This window comes from Haematobia irritans, chromosome 2, assembly GCF_050003625.1.
Source record: "Haematobia irritans isolate KBUSLIRL chromosome 2, ASM5000362v1, whole genome shotgun sequence".
Taxonomy (NCBI): Eukaryota; Metazoa; Arthropoda; class Insecta; order Diptera; family Muscidae; genus Haematobia; species Haematobia irritans.
Window position 1 is genome coordinate 226,679,183 of NC_134398.1, and position 7,908 is coordinate 226,687,090.

The 7,908-nt window shown below is 32.7% G+C and overlaps 1 long non-coding RNA gene across 1 annotated transcript; it reads left to right on the plus strand.

Annotated features, from left to right (window-relative positions):
• Positions 1 to 3,607: 3,607 nt before the first annotated feature.
• Positions 3,608 to 4,012, plus strand: LOC142225354 (uncharacterized). The gene is made up of 3 exons (XR_012719236.1): positions 3,608 to 3,667; positions 3,727 to 3,850; positions 3,913 to 4,012. It is a non-coding gene; the product is annotated as an uncharacterized LOC142225354 (long non-coding RNA).
• The last annotated feature ends 3,896 nt before the right edge of the window (positions 4,013 to 7,908 follow it).

Genomic DNA, 7,908 nt, shown 5'->3' on the forward strand with positions numbered 1-7,908 from the left:
ACGAAATTCCTTTTTTTCCATTTTTTTCACAATAACAAAAGTTGCTTCACAAAAGACGCTTTATCTCAAACTAATTGACTTCAAGACGTTAAATTTTGACACGAATCATTTGAAGGTTGGTACTATATAAAAATAATATGCATTTAATACTAGCGACGCCATCTATGTGTCAGACCGGGGACTTATCAGCCAACCTGTTAGTGCATATGTTTGCACCACCCAGAAGGAGACGAGATAGACAGATGGTGTCTTTGGCAATATTGCTCAGGATTGGTCCCTGGCCATGCCCGTCTGTCTGTGAACACATTTTTGTAATCAAAGTCCAGGTGGCAGGTTTAGTCCAATCGGCTTCAAATTTGGCACAAGTTTCTGTTTTGGGTCAGAATAGAACCCTATTGATTTTGGAAGTAATCGGTTCAGATTTAGATATATATCTTTCGCCCGATATACACTTATATGGTCCCAAATCCCACAGTTTTACCCTGGTTTGCTTAAACTTTTGTACAACAAGTACAATTAGTAGTATAGTCAAGTGTGAGTAATTTGATTGAAATCGATTCAGATATAGGTATAGCTCCTATATATATCTTTCGACCGATATGGACTTATATGGCCCCAGAAGCCAGAGTTTTATCCCGATTTGCTCGAAATTTCCACAAGGAGTACAATTAGCAGTAGCGTCAAGTGTGCTAAATTTGATTGAAATCGGTTCAGATATAGATATAGCTGCCATATATATCTTTCGCCCGATATGGACGTATATAGCCCAAGAAGCTAGAGTTTTACCCTGATTTGCTTGGAATTTTGCACAAGGAGTACAATTAGTAGTGTTGTGTGCTAAATTTTATTGAAATCGGTTCAGATATAGCTCCCATATATATCTTTCGCCCGATATGGACATATATGGCCCCAGAAGCCAGAGTTTTATCCTGATTTGTTCGAAATTTTTCACAAGGAGTACAATTAGTAGTATCGTCAAGTGTGCTAAATTGATTGATTTAAATCGGTTCAGATATAGATATAGCTGCCATATATATCTTTCGCCCGATATGGACTTATATGACCTAAGAATCTAGAGTTTTACCCTTATTTGCTTGAAATTTTGCACAAGGAGTATAATTAGTAGTGTTGTCAAGTGTGATAAATTTGATTGAAATCGGTTCAGATTTAGATATAGTTCCCACATGTATGTTTTGATGATTTCGGCAAAATTTGCCCAAAATAGCAATTTTTTTTTGTAAAATCGCCACTGCTAAGTCGAAAACTTATAAAAATGACTCAAATTTTCCTATACTTCTAATACATATCTATCGACCGATCATAAATACACTTTTGTGAAGTTGCCTAAAAATTGTTTCAGATTTAAATGTTTCCCATATTTTTGTCACACCAGGACATTAGCAGACTTAAATTTAGAGTCTATAGATTTTGTAGAAGTACAACAAATTTTGGGAACATAAACCTTTATATAAAGGGTGGTTAAATTATAAGGGCCGATGTTGAATGTGAACCACACCTAAACGCTAATTTTTGTTCCGACTTTTATTTGACATTTCTCTAATTCAGACTTGCTCAATTTGAACCATGGAGAGATACACAATCCAACAACGTGTTAAATGGTTCTAAGAAATGGCAACAGTGGATGATCAATTTTCGAAGAAAATCATCTTCAGTGATGAGGCACGTTTTCACCTCAGTGGATTCGTCAATAAACAGAATTGATTGTCGAAAAACCAATGCACCCACAAAGAGTGACTGTTTGGTGCGGTTTATGGGCTGGCGGCATCGTCGAGCCGTATATTTTCCAAAATGAGGCCGGTCAGGCAGTTACTGTGAATGGACGGTGCCACTTGCCACACAGCTAACGCCACTTGGCTCTTTTGCGCAACAAATTCAATGGCCGTGTTATCTCACGTAATGGCGATGTCAATTGGCCGCCAAGAACATGTGATTTGACACCGTTGGACTTTTTTCTTTGGGGTTATTTGAAAGAAAAGGTGTACGTCGATAAGCCAGCAACAATTCAAGAGCAAAAGGATGACATAATTCGGCACATTAACGGCATAGAACCTCCATTATGCCTCAGCGTCATTGAAAATTTGGATCATCGGATGAAGGTGTGCCACGGAGGTCGCGGCGCCCATTTGGCCGATATTTTGTTCCATACATAATTGAGTAATAGCAATATATCATAATAAAATAAAATTACAATAATTTCCTAAATAGTTTGGGTTTTGTTCAAAATCAACATCGGCCCTTGAAATTTTAACCACCCTTTACATCATCCAGCACATTTGACGGATGTGATGTGGTATCGAAAATGTGGATCTACAAAGTGATGCAGGGTAGAATATAGTCGGTCCCGTCCGACTTTAGACTTTCCTTATTGTTTTTGTTATTGCGAAAGGGGTTTTGTATCCAAATCGAGATACTCTTTAAGAAAACGATAAATTGTAGCCCTGGATAAGAATGTGTAATAGTGATTTGGTCAGATGATATACAGGTCTCATTGTTAGAAAAGATAGATGAGATAGAACCTGAAACCACTTGACACTGGTCCCTAGAATCCTAACATTAAGGGACATATTGCAAATATTTTTGAAACATTCCTGTAGACAATAAAAACTATCTTTACGCATTGAGTGCTTGTAAAGCACTGATCTATATTTCAAAATTATTTTTAATTATACATTTTATAACTAAACATTTTCTGTAGTCGTTACACCCTAATAAACGTACTTACAATTCTGTTTTCCTAAAGATATGGGAATTGTTCTGTTTGAATGGCATCGAGAAGATGTGTGACCACTTGAGGCATGATTGCATTTGAAATGGAGAAGAAAACTGAAAATAATTCTAACGAAATATTATACGTTTTCTTAAGAGAAGATCCTCAAATATGTCAGCGCCAGTTGTTTGAAGATGGTAATGATGATGATGATGGCAGTGATGTTATTGTTACTACTTCTAACGAAAATCAAAATACTTAAAAATATAAGGCTAGAGACCAGTAAAGTTAGTTTCTTCATGAGGAGACTCTACACCCAGAAAAAAGTGCCTTCGAAACTAAAGGAAAAAATTTTCATCAATATAGTTTATCCATTTTATTTCCATTAAGGTAAATTTTTGTGAGAAATAATAAAATTTACTCGTTTCAGTAAAAAAAACCTAAACTGTAAGCAGTTAGGAATAGTTCATTAACTAGAATAAGGCATGGAATTTTACTCATACTATTTTCTTCGCTGGGTATAAGAATTTACTACGGAACAAGAAAATTTTATTCACCGATAACAAAGCATTCGTAAAAATAAATAAAAACCGAACTAAAACCAAGTTTCCTCAAAATTAGTCAAATTTCTTATAAAATGATAATTGCGACTTCCTTTATAATAGAAAGTTTTTCATACATACGAACAACACTTGACATAAAAAAATATTTTAGTTCATTCGTACTAAGAAGTATGCAATCCTTTCAAAACTTAAGGAAACACACTTGTTAGAATATAGGAAATTTTCCTATATTTCTATTGTCTACCTGTAATCGATACCTGTCATCGTAATCGATGTGTTTGCGCGTGGGTGCAATCGATATGTTTGCGCGTGGTTTGTTTTTTTAGTTGGAATCGCGTTGTTGTGGTATACGGAGAGATTGTTAAAAAATAATATGGTAAAATAATATAATAAAGAACAAATAAAATATATAAAATATTTATTATTTTAAATTAGTGAGAACAATTTTCGTTTTTTGAAAATAAATCTATCAATGTTCGTGATGGCGTATAAAGAAAGAAAACACCAGCAGAATAACAACCCTTTCATTTGTCTTCATTTTGGAATCTTCAATTATCAGGTAATATTCAGTGACGCTAACCTTTTGTAACAAAAATGGTTTATTATTTTTTATATTTGTAGGTATTGAAATTATAAAAGGAGGACAAAATCGTTAGGCAGCAACTTATTAAAAGTGAAAGGTACAAGAAGAAAAATGCGTTTTACAGTTGATGACATTACATGGAAATTGGAAATAGTGGAATAATAAACTAGTATTTCAGGGCCAGTCGATGCTGTTGATTCTTAATAAATATATTTAATATATTAATAAAACGTATATTTTATTGAAGAAAAAATTGCCTATATAAATAAATAAAATTGTATTTAAAAACGAAGGTAAGCAGTTCTAATTATGAAGTAAAAGTTTTACCACAAATGTGTAAGATTTGTCCAAATGAATGAAAAATTTTCAATAAAATCATTCCATATATGAATTCAAATCAGTTAAATTTTTTCATTCTGTAGTATAGTGGTACATAAATATAGGAAAACGTTAACTAATATATGGAATGCATTATACCTAATTTCTACGAAAATCACATCGTTCAAACAAATAAAATTGTCTTTGGCGCTATACGAAGTTCAACTTTCTTCACAATGAGTTCATTTTAACTTAAAGAAGGGGTCACTTTTTTCTGGGTGTAACTGGTGACTGAACTCATTAATGGAAAGAGTTTTTAATAACTATCTTAGTATACTACATAAAATCCTCAATCAATATAGCCATTCTTCGAACTAGATCTGCCAGATCGAAGAAGGCTTTTGGCGTTATGACAACAAAGATTCAGAGGGATATCTCATATGTATAAGCTTAGAAGGTGACATTTTGTACACTGAAAAAAATATTGTCGAGAGACCAAAGATTCCATGTCCTTAAACTACGAATGCGTTTTTCGCTTAACATAGAAGACGCATTTCTCTGATATAAAGAAAGAAGATGAACTTTTCTATAAAGTCGTGTTTTCCTTATAATTAAGTGATTCAAATTAAAAATGGGTATCTTAAAAAAAATGAAAGAAAATTTTGTTTGACTAAGGTCAACCAATGTGGTGTCACAATGGACTGAATAGTCTAAGTGAGCCTAAAATATCGGGCTGCCACCTAACCTAACCTAACATAAGGTCAATTTGTATTTAATAATTGTGAAAACATTTTTAAAATTAAAGAAATTGACTTTAAATTTGTTTTTCAACACTTTATTTTAAAGAAGATTTCTACTTGAAATTGAGTCTGAATTTGAAAATTTAAGTTGTCGTCAATACGTTTTTAAAGGACTTTAATTGCACATGAAGAAAAAACAGAAAAAAACAATTAAATTAAAATTTGCTGCCTAGAATCAACTTAAATTTAAAAGACAATTCTGTCTTAAAAGAATCCTTACTTCAGTTATCCGCTTCTTTGTCTCGGAACCAATACCAAAATCATTAGTGTAAAGACAAGATCTTTGAAACCGGGCATGCTTTTTTATACCCTGCGCCACACTGTGGAACAGGGTATTATAAGTTAGTGCATATGTTTGTAACACCCAGAAGGAGACGAGATAGACACATGGTGTCTTTGGCGATATAACCGTGTCCGTCTGTCTATGAACACATTTTTGTGATCAAAGTCTAGGTCGCAATTTAAGTCCAATCGCCTTCAAATTTTGCACATGTTCCTAATTTGGGTCAGAATAGAACCCATATATATATCTTTCGCCCGATATGCAATAATATGGACCCAGCAGCCAGAGTTTTATACCGATTTGCTTGAAATTTTGTACAAACATAACACTTAGTCGTATAGTCAAGTGTGCAAAATTTGATTGAAATCGGTTCAGATTTAGATATAACTCCCATATATATCTTTCGCCCGATATGGACTTATATGGCGCCAGAAGCCAGATTTTTGACCGAATTTGGTTGAAATTTTGCACAAAGAATAGATTTAGCATCGTAGCTATGCTATGCACAGAGTTTTATACCGATTAGCTTGACATTTTGCACAAGGAGTACAATTGGTAGTATAGTCATGTGTGCCAAATTTGATTGAAATCGGTTCTGATTTAGATATAGCTTCCATATATATTTTTCGCCCGATATGGACTTATATGGCCCCAGAAGCCAGAGTTTTGGCCCAATTTGGTTGAAATTTTACACTAGGAGTACAATTAGTAGTATAGTCAAGTGTGCAAAATTTGATTGAAATCGATTCAGATTTAGATATAGCTCCCATATATATCTTTCGCCCGACATGGACTTATATGACACCAGAAGCCAGAGTTTTGGCCCAATTTGGTTGAAATTTTGAACTAGGAGTACAATTAGTAATATAGTCGTGTGTGCCAAATTTGATTGAAATCGGTTCTGATTTAGATATACCTTCCATATATATGTTTTTCTGATTTCGACAAAGATGGTCAAAATACCAACATTTTCCTTGTTAAATCGCCACTGCTTAATCGAAAAGTTGTAAAAATGACTCTAATTTTCCTAAACTTCTAATACATATATATCGAGCGATAAATCATAAATAAAATTTTTTGAAGTTTCCTTTAAATTGCTTCAGATTTAAACGTTTCCCATATTTTTTTACTAACATTGCGTTTCACCCTAGTACATTAACCGACTTAAATTTTGAGTCTATAGAATTTGTAGAAGTCTAACAAATTCTGTCCATATCGAGTGATATTTAAATATGTATGTATTTGGGACAAACCTTTATATATAGCCCCCAACACATTTGACGGATGTGATATGGTATCGAAAATGTGGATCTACAAAGTGGTGCAGGGTATAATATAGTCGGCCCCGCCCGACTTTAGACTTTCCTTACTTGTTTTTCAGTGTAGTATTTCAAAGCTTTTGTAAAATACTTAAATAATGAAAAATTGTTGTTGATATAATTTTTGTGTCCTAATTAAGTGAGGCTATATTTCATGGGCTTTACAAAGATTGCAAAAATAAAAATTACCCTGCTCACAAAAGGGTAATTCCATTACCTTTTGTGAGCAGGGAATATCATATACATTTTTATTAGATTCAGATAAAATTTTTAAATATTTTTCATTGTATTTTTCCAAAAAAAAGTCCACAACAAATTACTGGTATTCTCTGTGAAAAATGGCTGTCGGTTCTTTAGAATTCCTCACGGTATTTAAATTACTTTATATTATTGGCTCGTCGTTTTTATATTATTCTTTTTTATATAATAAATTTTTGTTTAGAAAAAAAAAAAGAACTATCGATTGCATTTGTTATATTTTTATATTTTTTCGTTTTGGTATTAAAATTCTCAAACCACAAAAACCAACCACAAATAAAACAAAGTTCATAACTTGGTCAGCCTGCTAGTATTTATCAAATAATGAAGCCACGATAATCTCTGTCATTGTTGAATGCTAATGCAAATTTATGCAATGTGAAACCCATTTCAACAGCAAGTGAACCACATTTATTCAAACGACAAAAAAAAAACAACAATAATAATAACAGAAAAAAAAATACTTTTGCATTTAATTTGCTAAATTTTAATTAAAAATACAATTAAATTTTATTTAACACCATGAATATGTGGTATGTGGGTTTCATGATTATGGGACATTGTTCTAAATATCCGGGCTTTAGATGGTGGTGGACACAACACATGAGTGGGGCACAGTGGGTGATTAATATAACTTTAAAAAACCTACATAAGAGGGTTATGTTCAATTCCTTCAATCCACCATATTAGAGTAAAAACAATTAATTTTTCTCCTGTTAAAAAACATATTATTGTGCCGGAAAAATTATAATTATTACAAAGATGTTATAGGTTTATAGGAAAAACCCTTTTTTATTTCATAAATAATTACTAAATTATTCGATATATTGAATCATTGAACTACATACTTTTATTATGCATAATAACCACTTTGTAAATCCACATTTTCGATACTATATCAAATCCGTCAAATGCGTTGGGTGCTAAATATAAAGGATTTTGTTCCAAATACATACAGTTAAATCTGACTTCATCTGAACAAAATTTATAATCTATAGACTTAAAATTTAAGTCGGCTAACGCCCTGGGATGGTACACTATGTTAGTAAAAAACAA